Consider the following 14,282-nt stretch of genomic DNA (forward strand, 5'->3'; position numbering starts at 1 on the left):
ACGACAAGACGCTGTATTTTTGAGAAGGATATTTTCGCTTTTGGTGTGGTGTATCCGTGTGTTTTGAAAACATCTGAAAATTTGCTGCCTCATACCAAATTGCTTAAATATTGATCTCGCAAAGGGATCGAAACATAAGAAAATATTGAAAATATTGCATCTACGAACATCGGAACTCTATTCTTTTCTTTTGTTTACAAAATACAAGTAAAGAATACAGGAATATTGAAGGTCTGTCTTTTTATCTTTCTTTCTTCTAAAACAGAGTGAAGGTAAGTGTTCTCTCAGTCGGAAGGTAAGGAAAAATATTATTTATTATTAGTGTTCTCTCAACCAGAAGATAAAAAACAAAAAAACGAAAACAAAAAACAAAAACAAAAAAACATTATTTATTATTATTAATAATTGACGATCTTACGGTTCTAAGATCGCCAAATAATACATAGATATAATCGCGATTATAAATATAAAAGATATAAGAATACACGCTATCTGACTATCTGTGTAACCTGCCATACTCTCTCTATCTCTTTCTTGTCTCTCCATCCATCAGACCCTCTATTTACGCTCTCTCTACCCCCCTCTCTCTCTCTGCCATCGTTTCTCTTTCTGCATCTTTCTCTCAGATCAACTTTCTCACATCTCACCCCCTCTCTGTTCTTCTACTTCACTCATTCTCTCTTATATCACTATCCCACCCTCTCTCTTTCTCTCTCTCTCCCTCTCTCTCTCTGTTACTCTCCCTCCCTCTCTCTGCCTCTCTTCTCTCCGCTCCTTCACAGATCAAACCCCTTTATCTCTTCTCCTTCTGTCCCCTTATTTCTTTCTCTACACCACCCTCCCTGTCCCTTTACCACATTCTCTTGCACCTCTATCGCACCCTCTCTTTCCCTCTCTCCTTTTTATTCCTACCTTTCCTCTCCCTGCTCCCTCTAAGGTTCACCCCCTTGTCTCTTTTTTCCTCTCTCTGTCTCCTTTCCCCACACCACCCTCTCTGTCCCTTTACTTCACTCTCTGGTACCCCTATCCCCCCTCTCTCACCCTCTCCATTTTATCTCTCTGCCTTTCTTCTCCCTGCTCCCCCTAAGGTTCATCCTCTTGTCTCTCTTTCCCCCTGTCCCTTTACTTTCTCTCTACCACACCTCTATCCCGCTCACTCTCCCCCTGTTGACCTGCCATTCTTTCTCTTTTCTCTCAGGACAATCCCCTCGTCTCTCTCTCTATCCCCCCCTGGATGATCTGCCACCAGCTTTTCTCCTTTCTCTTCTCCATCTCACGTCAACCATCTTATCTTTCCTTCTCTCTCTGTTCCTATATTTCACTCTTACTGTATCTCGGGCGAAAATGTCAAGAAACTGGTCTGTGAGGGAGTTGAGATTGTTCGTCCGCGCCTGGAAGATTGCCGAGGGCGACTCGCCAAACAATACCATTGCAGCGGCGCTAAAGAGCAATGATTTTTCGAGGACCACCGCCCAGATAGAGCGAAAGAAACGAGAATTTCTCCGTTCACACGCTCTAATCAGGCAACACATGGACACTCTGGACATCATCCTAAGAAGTGACTGCACCAGGGAAGACCAAAAAGATGAAGAAAACACCCAGGACCCAACAAAAGGCACAACCGAGAAATCTGCAACCAAGGGAAACAATGGCACATGTCCAGCTCCCAACACAACTGAAGACCAAAGAGGTGCGATAGCCGCAAAAAAAAGAAAGCACCCTAAAATTGATGGGAAACAAGAGGTAAAAGACAAGAAAATTAAAACTAAAAGAAACACTGTTCAGAAAATACAAAAGAACCCCAGCAAGAACTATAAGGGCAAAGGGAGAAACATCTGCAAATTCTACCTGAAGGGGGACTTCTGGCACGGCGTCGGAGGTGCAAACTGTCGCTTTGCACATCAGAAGCCCTACCAAAACCGCACGGACACAAGACAAAAATCCCTCCCTCGGGGAGAACAAAAAGATAAAGAAAAAGAAAAATATAAAAGAAGGAAAAATAGCGCACTGACCACTCCTGAAAGACGATATGCAGATGTAGTGCGCGGTAACCCAACAAATGGCCAGCTTCACCCAGATGTGAGAAGAGCAGCAGCTGAACAGCAATCTTTTTTGTGCATGGCACAAAAATTGTTCAGCAGCTGACCTGGCTACAAGCACAAAGCTGGAACTACCACCACATAAGGCCACCACCAACAGATGCAGGATGGCCAACACTGACACCAACACACACCACAAAAACATTTCTACTGAACGTAGGAGGGCCGCTGCGCGGCAACTGTAAAAGGAAAATTTCATTCCTGAGAGACCTTGTGACATGGAATCAAGCTATATGCATGGCACTCACAGAAACGCATCTTAGACTCGATATAGGGGATGCAGAAATACACATTCCACAATATGCAGTCATACGCTCAGATAGAAAAGGGAGGAGCCATGGTGGAGTTGCAATGTACATCCGAGATGACCTAACGCCCCAGGTCCTGTTGTTATATTCAAACTCAGTGTGTGACACTCAAATTGTACACATAAGACAACTGAATATCGTCATATGCACTACATATCGCCCACCAGTTGCCCCAAATCACTCAGGCATATTTGAAGACTGCCTAACAAAAATAGAAGTCCTCACCAACCTTGAAAAACACAACAGTGTATTCTTTATGGGTGACTTTAACTTCCCCAATGTGGAATGGCCTGGGCGGGGGCAGATGCTCTCAGGGATGACACACCATCAGCAGGCACAGGCAGGGCCCTGCTCCATCTCACAAATGCCTCTTTCATGGAGCAAATAGTTCTGCAACCAACAAGGGCAGATAATATACCGGATCTCTGCTTCACAAACAATATGGATATTATCCATAATATTAAAGTGATGCCGACAATGATCTCGGATCAGAATATAATGGAGCTGTCTATGTATGGACCAAAAGCCCCCGTAGACACACAGCCTATACGAAGCATCCACCATCTCTCCAACTTAAACTTTCATAAAGCAAACTGGAAGTTGATTGAGAAAGAGATCCAGGATTGGCCTAAATGTCTCTCCACACCGGACATTAACATGAAACACAAACACTTCATGTCTATAATACAAGCCATATGTGACAAATATGTCCCAGTGTGCAGGGCCAGTACACACAAAAACAAAAACAGGATCCCTAGAGAAAGGAAGATTCTTATGAGACGACGGACAAGGATTGCGAACCGCGTGAGCAAGCACACCAAAAGTGGTGAGAAGTCTCGGCTCGAGAGAATGCTAATGGAATTTGAGAAAAGTCTGCATCAGTCCCATGAAAAGGAGAGAGCAGATAAAGAAGCTTGGGTAATAGAAAATATAAAATCAAACCCTAAAGCTTTCTTTAAGTTTGCCAAAGAGACAGCCATAGTGCACCAGAGAATAGGACCTCTCTTCCAAAAAGATGGCTCTCTCACAGGAAATCCCACGAGGATAAGTGAAATACTGAACGAACAATTCCAAAGTGTGTTCACTACACCTCTAGGACACAGGCAAGTAAACAACCCAGAAGAATTCTTTGCCACTTTACCTGCGGCCAAAGAGGCAAAAATTGAGTACATCAACATTGAAGATGATGATATCACACTAACCATAGATGAGATTGACACAAACTCAGCTGCTGGACCTGATGGATTCCCAGCGATCCTTCTCAAATCGTGCAAACGATCCCTTGCAAAACCGCTACAGCTTCTTTTTCAAAGCTTTCTTGCAAGTGGTAAGCTCCCAGTCAAATTGAAAGAGGGGGTAATATGCCCTATCCATAAGGGAGGTAGCAGAGCAGATGCTAAAAATTATAGGCCTATCTCTCTGATCTCACACATCAGCAAAGTCATGGAACGAATAGTCCGCAAGAAACTAATCATGTTCCTTGAAGAAAATGACTTGCTGTCTGACACCCAGCATGGGTTTCCACCAGGTAGAAGCTGCCTAACACAGCTCCTGCAACACTATGACTGGGTGTTAAAACAGTTACTAAATGGCTCAAATGTGGATGTAATATATCTCGACTTTGCAAAAGCCTTTGATAAAGTCGACCACGGTATGATCTATCACAAACTGCATGGTCTCGGCATAGGCGGAAAACTTGGAGAGTGGCTGCACAACTTCCTAAAAGACAGAAGACAGACAGCTGTGCGCAATGGAGTCACCTCCAAGGAAACACAAATAACAAGCGGTGTTCCACAGGGCACTGTCTTGGGGCCACTGATGTTCATAGTGGCCCTTTCAGACATGCCCTCAGTTGCTACGATGGCCACCCTTGCTAGCTATGCAGATAACACAAAAGTCTCCGACACAATACAAAACCCTGAAAATATTGCGCATCTGCAACAGGAGTTGGATACTATATACAGGTGGGCTGAGGACAAAAACATGCAGTTTAATGCAGGTAAGTTCCAGGCCCTGCGCTACCGGCACACAAAGGTAAGCGACATGCAGACTGGATACACTGGCCCAGGAAGCAATCCCTGAGTCAAAATCAGTGCGTGACCTGGGCATTGACATGAGCAATGATGCAGCTTTCCAAGTGCATATTACTAATCTGGTGATAAAATGCAGACGGCTAGCTGGATGGATTCTCCGAACTTTCAGAACAAGAGAGAAGGAGACACTGATGGTCCTCTGGAAAAAATTCGTCCTCAGCCGCTTGGACTACTGTTCCCAACTATGGTCACCACACAATATAAAACTAATAGCAGAAATCTAAGCAATTCAAAGAAGCTACACAAAGAAGATCGTCTCAATGCAAAATATCAGCTACTGGGAAAGACTGAAAGTATTAAACCTCTTCTCCCTAGAGCGAAGGCAGGAGAGATATGCGGTGATATAGATCTGGAAAATCCTGGAGGGTCTTGTCCCAAACTTTGGCATTCAAAGTTACCCCAACCGCAGAACGGGGTGCCACTGCATGGTGCCAAAGATTCCAACATCACCATCAAAATACAGGTCCAGATACTGCAACAGCTTGGGTTTCAGAGGACCACAGCTCTTTAACATCCTCCCTAAATGCCTGAGAGATTACATGGTGTGGATATGGGTTTCTTTAAAACTAAACTGGATGTCTTGTTGTCGGGGGTCCCAGATGAACCTACCTCACGACAGGAGACACAGATGCGGGCATCGGCATCGAACTCCCTTGTTGATCAAGTGCCACGTATCAGAGGTGGATTCACATATTAGTGTAGCTCATTCAGCGGTGGTGCCCCAGCATGGCCGCGGCCTTCGGGTTAAAACATTTTAAAGGATTTTAAGGATTTTTAAGGATATATATATATATATATATATGGATGTATATATATATATATGTATATATACATACATACATACATCATACATACATACATACATACATACATACATACATACATACATATATACATACAGACACACACATACACACACACACACACACATATATATATACTACTTCATTATCGTATTTCATTTTCGTCTTGTATGAGCATGTATATGTTAAATAAAATGAGACAACAAAATCAAGGCTGTGGGGATTTTCAGGACATTTATAAAGAGAAAGTTACTCTTACAGCTGTTTCTAGGATATTAGGGATATCCCTTCGTCAGAGACGATGTGAGATGGTTAAATAGGGGGAAATAGTAGAGTTCAATATAAGGAGTTATTTTGAAAAAAGATGGAAATAAGAAGTATAAAAGGGAATAAAAGAATAAAAGTTAAAATAAAAGTATACGTAGGATGTTATAGTTGCAGTTCCAGTATCCAAGGAAAGTGGTGTATAGAAGTGGTAGATATGCTTCTTGTCCATGGTATGTAAATTCCGATAGGAGTTCATATTTTATCATTACAAACGGGAAGTGTGGAGACATTGATTCCATGTGCTGTTCATTCAAAGGGGTCTTGTGGTGTGAATGAAATTTTGAGAATGTAGTGGTAGTATTAAGTAGATAGAGAGGAGAGAAAAATGTGTGTTAGAATGAGGCGAATATATATATATATATATATATATATATATATATATATATATATATATATATATATATATATATATATATATATATATATATATATATATATATATATATATATATATATATATATATATATATATAATCACACATAACACACAAAAACCACAACAAGAAAACAGCTGTTCATGCAGGAATAAAAAAATTGTGCCCGCTAAATGGAGCTTGCATGTCCGAGACCATCATCTATGAAGCTACCGTGGACTCTATAACCACTAAAGACACCGTTTCAACGAAGAAATACGTGGTCCTTACAGAGGGTAATTTCAAGGCCAGCTTCAATAACCACACCTTGAGTTTTAGGCACTGGAACAAAAGAAAAGCGACAAAATGATCTAATCATATTTGGTCTTTAAAAGATAAAGGTGTCGATTATAACATCCATTGGAAGATTTTGGGCAAATGTAAGCCCTACACCAACGGCAGCGGAAAGTGCGGTCTATGCGACATGGAGAGATGGCTTATCTGGAAAAGCAGCTTAGACCTTACTACATGTCTAAACTCAAGGACAGAACTTTTCGGATCATGCCCACATGTGACAAAATTTTTGTTACGTTTTTGGTCTCCTAAAGAAAACAGATAGAACTTGCTTTCTATATTATGTCCCAAAAAGTTTTTCTATCTCATTATACCTTTTATTATTTCATATATTTTTATATTTTCACACATAATAATTTTTTCTGTACTCTTCTGTCCTGCATTTTTTCCTGTGCCTATATAGACGTGTATATAGATTCATTTGTACACGTGTGTGAATATGTATGAGTGGGCAGTTTTAGATGTGTGCGTGTATGCGGGCATAAGAATGCATATATACATAGACGTTTTTACTTAGTATTTTTCCATTTTTTTAGGGTTTTTTGGTGGGGGGGCATATGTATATTCATTTTTTGTATATGCGTGTGTGTGTATGTGTATATAAACATGTGCGGGTATGTACATATATAGGTGTGTGTGTGTATGAGTGCATAAGGGCAAGTCCGTACATGAACGTAGTTTTTATGCTTTGTATACTTCCTTATGTTTTTTCTGTTACCTTTAACCATGGTTTTTCTTGTGCTTGTGCGTATATAGACGTATGTATGAACCTTTACGGTACGTGTGTGTGTGTGTGTGTGTGTGAGTTTGTATATATATGCGTATATATTTGGCGAAAAATGCGAGTGAAGATGTGTACGTTTTCATAGTGACGTATAAGTACGCACGTGGGTCCTCGAGCGCACATGTGAGCGTATGACTAGCCATGTTTACGTGTTTACTATGAACTTATTTTATATAAGTAGCAGAATTATAACACAGTAATTTCCCTTTATATAACGGTATTTTTTCATAGCGTTTTTCAGATGGCCAGATAACCGAAGAGATTGTGTTGTGGATTTCCACTTCGGCATCTGAAACTCAGAGTTTTATCTTGACTATTGAGTAATTGTAACATATTATTTTATATATATATATATATATATATATATATATATATACATATGTACATGAATAGATACAAACAAGCATACGTAAATACATGCATATATACACACACATGCATGCATGCAAGCATACATACATGCATAAATGCATGCATATATACATACACACATGCATGCATGCATGCATACATACATACATACATACATACATACATACATACATGCATACATACATGATAGCTGTCCACTCGTGACTGAGGAAGACCATCACTGACCGTTGCCCAAGCAAAATGACAGCAATGCCCGTGTATTAGTTTATTGCAGCTGCGATCAGCTCCACCTTGGTTTGCATCCGTGGCTTTCATGCTAGCTGCGGCATCCTCCTACTTGACGAGGATCAGAAAGTTGCCTCGCCGGCGATTGCGCAGTCTAAAATTTTAGGTCCAATAAGCGGATCCTCTCCACCCAATTGACATGATCCAGAGACAAGCTTAGGCAAGAGATTCAATATCAATATGGATCACCGGCTCAGGAATGTGGGAGCGCCATGACCTTATGCACAAGCAAAAGATCCCCTGAATGTTTAATGCCATTTCCGATATATTTGATTTTATATCAGTGTGACCTTCTCCCAGAGACATGCTTTAAGAAAAGTTGAGTGGTACCTCACTCCCAGTTGTCTTCCAGCAAGCCGGAATTTCTGAGGGCCCGTGCTATTGCTAGATAGTCATTGAACCTTTACTATGCTAATTCGTTCATTTGACAGGGTTTTAATAAAAAGTCTTGCTGGGTTTCTAGCAATCTCCACACACCGGGCAAACTTGTGGGAGTGCCGGTTTAGTCATTCACAATGCAACAGTTTGTTCTGGATTCCATATTACCAGTAGCACTCGTGCAAGACCTCACAAGCAATCTGAGATATCCATCCATCCATCCATCCATCCATCCATCCATCCACCCATTCATCTATCCATCCATCCATCCATACACACATTCATACATATATATTTGTGTATATATATATATATATATAATATATATAATATATATATATATATATATATATATATATATATATATATATATATATATATGTACATATATATATATATATATATAATATGTACATATATGTATATATATATAATAATAATAATAATAATAATAATAATATAATAATAATAATAATATTAGGGAGTAAATCCAAACTTACAGGGAAAAATTAGATTTAGGATTAAATCTAATTTTATAGTATAAATATATATATATTATATTAAATTAGAGATAAAACCACTATAAGGCAAATCAAACAGTGAAAATCATAAGCCAATACAAAGAAATAAAATTAATTAATAAAATATATAAAAAAAATTTAAAATATAAAATTCCAAATTAAAATATTTAAATTAAAGTTAAGATTTAAAAAATTATTTAAATTAATAATTTATAATTATAAATTTTAAATATATATATATATATATTATTATTTTATTTATTTATTTATTTATTTTTTTATTTATATAACTATCAAAAAGTATTAAAAGTTTAATATAAGATAAAGAGTAAAACCACTACGATCGTTTCATGCCCGTAACCAATTCGAATAACAATAATTTAAATTCAATTAATAATTCGAATTATAGTTACAGTGAATCTTCAGGTTAATTGTAAAATTTTAATAAATAACCAGAGATATTTAAACAATATTTTTTAAGAAATAAATGAAATAATAATTTTTCTGATATAAAACTCTATTATCAAAATACAAACTTAACGATTAAGATTAAGTTAAAACATCGATTATAATGTTCTATATTATTTGTTTTTAGTTCCCAAATTTGGGAACTGTAAATGGGATTAGGACCATTTGACATTGACCTAGTTTCTCTCACCAAATAGCAGTAATTGGCATTTATTAGTGGCAATTGCTGTCTTCAACATGAATTCCATTTATGGGGTTCTGAAACCTCCTTTACCCCATTTCTACAATTAAAAAATCTTTATTGCTTCTAACCTTACAGCAGTTAGGAACAGCCATATCTTAGTCAGTCAGTGGAAGGACTTCACTACCTCATATGTTCTTAAAATTTAAATACACATCTTTGTCTGTATATCTACCTTCTCTATAATGTTGCCACTTGATTTGAAAATTTTTGTATTAATGGAAAACCTCTATAATTGGCTGATGAGTACTCAGCATCTTAAATCTGTTGTAGTACGAAATGATGTAGTACGAAACGATCGTACCAAATTACCGGAGTCATTCTTCTTGCTTATTTTGATTATAATCACCCCACGGATTTTTACGGATAACACCATACAACATTCTGGTGCATCTAAATTAAGTACCATATTCATTTGAATCTAAATTTTTGCTGAACTTATACTCTTTCTCTTTTACTCTTTTACTTGTTTCAGTCATTCGACTGCGGCCATGCTGGAGCACCGCCTTTAGTCGAGCAAATCGACCCTGGGACTTATTCATTCTTTGTAAGCCCAGTATTTATTCTATCGGTCTCTTTTGCCGAACCGCTAAGTGACGGGGACGTAAACACACCAGCATCGGTTGTCAAGCAATGCTAGAGGGACAAACACAGACATACAAACATATACATACATATATATACATATATACGACAGGCTTCTTTCAGTTTCTGTCTACCAAATCCACTCACAAGGCATTGGTCGGATCGGGGCTATAGCAGAAGACATTTGCCCAAGATGCCACGCAGTGGGACTGAACCCAGAACCATGTGGCTGGTTAGCAAGCTACTTACCACACAGCCACTCCTGCGCCTATATAATATATATATATATATATATAATATATATATATATATATATATATATATATATATATATATATATATATATAATATATATATATATAATTATTTTTCTTATAGAAACAAAATAACGCGTGTCATAAGAAACAATACATGTCGATGGATTGTACTTTTATTTCAATATTTCAGGGATAGGATTTTTCATCAGGAATTCTTAGGAGAAATGGTGTTGTGAGCCGAGTTCTCTGTTCTGCAGAAAAAATAGGGACCTGTATTATTTCTTATGACTCGCATTGTTTTGCCTTTATAAAGAAAAATCGTAAATAATGATTAACACACACCCACTCACACACACGCACACACAAAGAACGCAGGGTTGCATAATCGGAGTGTTACCTAACACTCAGTTGAACTCCTAGTGCGAAACCGATTGGTAAGGTTGGCCGTAATGGATGTATAATACAATACTGTACACTTGGATTAATATATGTATATATATATAGGGGAGACAAGCACCTCCATCCAGCTAAGCCTGCATCCAGAGACATGTTCCTGAGTCTTGCTCGTCATCAGTCTGGAGTAGCATGGCTTGCTAGCTGGCTGCAGATACCTGTCTAGACTTTGCAAACATGTATAATTTCAGTGAAGTAAATTCACGTGATCAGTGAATTTACTTCACTGAAATTATATATATATATATATATATATATATATATATATATATATGTATGTATTTATCTGACAATGCTTCATGCAAACTATACTACTCACAGACACACACATACACATACATATGTATGTATGTATGTATATATGTATGTATGTATGTATGTATGTATGTATGTATGTATGTATGTATGTATGTATGTATGTATGTATGTACACACACATATATAATTCAAAATCTACTGAAAAGAGAAGAATACGATAGATGAAGAAAAGAAACAACTAGCAGGTGTATTAGTTCTAACGGTTTCACATGATGAAATGACCAGAAGAAATAGGCCGATTAAAGGGGGGATAGTGACAAGTCCGACAGGGGTGCATAAGCGAGTGTGTGCATGGGAGAATATTGATAGTGCATGGTTGTGTGTGTGTGGGGGGAGGTGTGCGAGTGCGTGTTTATGTATGTGTAGGTGAGCTTAAGATTATGTGCGCCTGTGTGCAGGTAGGGGAGCGCGTGTGTATGTGTTAAAGTAAATAATTTCATACATTGTATGGAGAAATGTGTGTTCCGTGCATTTATGTGTTTGTGTGTGGCCGTGAGTACGTGTGTGGAGTGTGAGAAACTGTGTATAGTATATATGTGTGAGGCTGTGTATAGATGTGTGTGCGTGTGTAAACGCATGTATGTATCAGCTAATATGTGTGTGTGCACATGTGTGTGTTTGTGTGTGTGTGTGTAGTGTTGGTGGGAGGCGCATGTGCATCCGTCTTTGTGTCTGTGTATGTCTTTCGTCATTTGACAACCAGTATTGTTTGTTTACGTCGTCATAACTCCGTGGCTCAGCAAAAAGTCACGAAGAGAATTTGTACTAAATTTAAAAATAAGTACTGGAGTACGTTTCATCAAATAAATCTTCCCATAGCCGCATTCCAATGACTCAAACAAGTATAGCATATAAGCATGTAAGTTTACACACACACGCACACACACACACACGCACGCACACACACACACACACACACACACACACACGCGCACACACACACACACACACACACACACACACACAACACACACACACACACACACACACACAATATATATATATATAATTATATAAGTATAATTATAGTAAGGGCACTAATGAATAGCACCAAATGACTCTAAGAACCACATTATTTACCAGATTAGCACTGGCTGAAAGCGAAGGAAATGAACAAAGAAGATTTTTTTTTTACAAAATTGTTTAACCATAGATCGATTTCTAATTTAGGGTTGTAACTCTCTTTACCGTCTTCAGTATGGTACAACTCAAAGTACATAATTATAAACATTTATACATACCCATACGAACACAACGTATCTACAAGCGCATATACAAATGTTCACACATATACAAGCTGAATCTACTTTGATCATCTCGGCCCCGTGCGAATACGACCAAAATAATCCCGAAGTCAATATTTTGGTTGAAGTGTTTTGTAAATTTCTAGTTTAGGGATGTAATTCCCTTTACCGTCTTCAGTATGGTACAACTCAAAGTACATAATTATGAACATTTATGGGTATGTATATATTCTTACTTAATTCAGTGCACTTTATAATCTTTATAATCAAAGATAGATCTATATAAGATTTTATGAAGTAGCCAGCATGTAATAAGCCATATGGGTAACAATTAATACAAAATATATAATTATATAAATATAATTATAGTAAGGAGACTAATGAGTAGTGCTACATGCTAGAAATAGACGCCAAATGGCTCTAAGAACTACATTTTTTATCATATTAGCATGGGCTGAAAGCGAGGGAAATGAACAGAAAATATTTTTTTACAAAATGGTTTAACCATAGATCAATTTCTAGTTTAGGGATGTAATTCCTTTTACCGTCTTCAGTATGGTACAACTCAAAGTACATAATTATAAACATTTATGGGTATGTATATATTCTTACTTAATTCAGTGCACTTTCTAAACTTTGTACATTCTCAATAGTTGTTCAGTCAAATTTACAAGTTCAGTAAGGAGAAGTATTGTTGAATAAAAATGAAATCAGTCGACACGATATTCATTCCTGAAAAAAAAAAAATTCACAGCGAGACTAAATACAAAGGTATTTGTGTCAGTATATTTATATATTCATAACCAATGCAGTATTGGTACACTAGAAATCGTTTGCCCAGTGATGTAATATTATCATGCATAATGCATATGTTAAAGTGAATGCATATAGCTATTACATCTAAGTTAACATCTAAGAAGACGAATATGCTGGGAGAGATAAACGAGTTGATTTTGAACTTAGATTCAATGTTCTTTTCGCTAGTATTGACAGTCCATAAGATGATAAAAGAGCATATGATGACAGGATCAAAAGCTGAGTAATTTAAAATGCTTACATCTCATATTTTTAGGATTATATATATTAACCATGTGTTCTAAACCTCTATTTATAATCAATTTAGAAATAGCATGCTTTCAAAAACGACTAGCAATAAATGTTCTCCTTTCTGATCGACTATTCCTTTATTCTTTCAGTCATTAGACTGCAGTCATGCTGGGGCACTGCCTTGAGGAATGTTAATCGAATGAATCAACCATAGTACTTAAAAACATTTCTTTGAATCTTATTCTATCGGCCTATTTTGCTGAACTGCTAAAGTTGCGGGGACGTAAACACATCAACGCCGGTTGTCAAGTGGTGGAAGGGAAGAAATACGCACAAACACACACACACACACACACACACACACACACACACACACACACACACACACACACACACACACACACACACACACACACACCACGGGATTCTTGCCCAAGGTGCCACACGGTGGGATTGAATCTGGAGCCATGTGTAAATTTCAAATCTAAAACCATACGACTATAATTGTAAACCGCGTCACGGTGAATGTTAAGGAGTTTTAATGATTGAAATTGATGGCAGGTGTTAATTTAAAGGAAAATTATAAATACATTCAGTTTCTTGATGTCTTTTACAAATATTTAATTGTATACATAGTGGCATATAGTTCTTGATATGGTTCATTACAACCCACATTTTGGCTGAAACGAATGATAAAGATAGTTATCCATCCATAATTGTAATAGTATTATGCTTTTAGAGAGTTGTTGAAAGTATTCTATCAACAGTGTTATAAAAAGAAATAATTCTGAAAATGTAGGTCTTTATTGAATCGTCAGGTATTTCTTTTTCGCTCACTTCACTGTCATTCCTCAACTTGAGCCTTTTACTGAGTCGGTTTCTACTGACGGTAACTCATTCAATCATAGATCTTAATATATTATTATATTGAAATGGTGTCCACAAAGTCTATCAAATTCGACACTTTCAAAATAAATAACAGAAAACAAGTA

General features: G+C 37.4%; 1 protein-coding gene across 2 annotated transcripts in view; it reads left to right on the top strand.

Annotated features, from left to right (window-relative positions):
• Nucleotides 1-14,282, top strand: part of LOC115210905 (collagen alpha-5(VI) chain) — a 40,456-nt gene that overhangs the window by 17,456 nt on the left and 8,718 nt on the right. The window lies entirely within an intron of this gene.

The sequence above is a fragment of the Octopus sinensis genome, linkage group LG4, assembly GCF_006345805.1.
Source record: "Octopus sinensis linkage group LG4, ASM634580v1, whole genome shotgun sequence".
NCBI classification, from domain to species: domain Eukaryota; kingdom Metazoa; phylum Mollusca; class Cephalopoda; order Octopoda; family Octopodidae; genus Octopus; species Octopus sinensis.